The following is a 1,327-nucleotide window of genomic DNA, read 5'->3' as shown; positions in this document are numbered from 1 at the left end:
AGCTCCCTGCCAGCAGGCCCAAGTGCCAAGGACAACCATCGGTGCAAGAAGGTGCTCCGGCCAACACCCTCTGTGCTCTCACTCCCGCCCCGCCCCCAACCGCCTGCAGACAGGCTTGGGAGGAGGCTGAGCCCACCAAAGCTCAGGCCTGACTGCCGCCTCACCCAGCAGCCTGGGCGGTCTCAGTCAGCGGGGAGGGGGAGGATATAGACCAGGCCCCCAAGGAAGGGAGAAGGGACAAAACTGCCGGCGGGCCACAGCACCAGCTACACCTCTGCTGGGGGTGAGAGGTGGGGACAAACAGAACTTGGGGACCCCAGGGGTGAGATCAGCCACTTACAAGACTCAGTCATTCTTCTGTGCTTCCACAAAGGCAGCCACCCCCTAGTCGGCAAATTCTGGCTGAATGCCCATGCCCACACACACTTGGTCACACCTCCAGGCCTCTGCACAAGCCCTGCTCCCTCCAGGAACGCCCTCCCTCTCCCTGGGGGCAGCTCTGTGAGGGCTGGATCGCTGCCTCCTGTTCATTGCTGGGCTCTCGGTACCTAGGACAGCGCCCAGCACGTACTGGTCAGAAACACATGAATACAGGAAGGCACTGAGACGCCCAGCTCTGCCACCCTCATCCTCCCCATGTGAGGTGGGCACCCAAAGCAGCCTGTCCACACTCCCTCACCACACTGCCCGCCTGCTCTGAGCCACCGCCAGGAAGGACAGACAGAGGGAACTTCTGGACTGACTTGCGTCCTGCTGGAAACCCCAGCCTTTCAGCAGCAAGGCGCAGAGCCCTGTTCCCCAGGGGTGGGTCCAACGAACACAGGGACCGGCAAGTCTCCCATCGCTGGAGGGTTCAAGCAGGGACTGAGACCTGCCCTGCAGACACAGCTGCCCGGAGGGTCTCCCAAACTCACACAGGACTCTGCAGCTAGGAAACCATCTCCCAGAGCCCAGACACAAGCTCACTGATGGCGCAGACTCTGGCGTGGGGATGGAGTGCCATGCCGGGAGCCCAGAAGCAACCCGCCACTCACCAGCCAGTAATGGGGGAGGTGCAAGTGCGCCCAGGGGACACACACGGGTCTTAGAGACTATGTTCGTTTGCTAGGGCTGCCGTAGCAAAGTACCACAGACTAGATGGCTCAAATTTTAGAAACACACAGCTCACAGTTCTGGAGGCTGGAAGTCTGAGGCCAAGGTGTCCTCAGGGTTGGCTGCCTCTGAGCCGCTCTCCTTGGCTTGCAGATGGCCGTCTTCTCCCTGTGACCTCAATTGGTCGTCCCTCTGTCTGTGTCCAAACTTCCTATTCTTTTTTTTTTTTTTTTTG

The sequence above is a fragment of the Carlito syrichta genome, unplaced genomic scaffold, assembly GCF_000164805.1.
Source record: "Carlito syrichta isolate Samal-C Ts95f unplaced genomic scaffold, Tarsius_syrichta-2.0.1 Scaffold153844, whole genome shotgun sequence".
NCBI classification, from domain to species: domain Eukaryota; kingdom Metazoa; phylum Chordata; class Mammalia; order Primates; family Tarsiidae; genus Carlito; species Carlito syrichta.
This window is presented reverse-complemented; position numbering follows the sequence as displayed.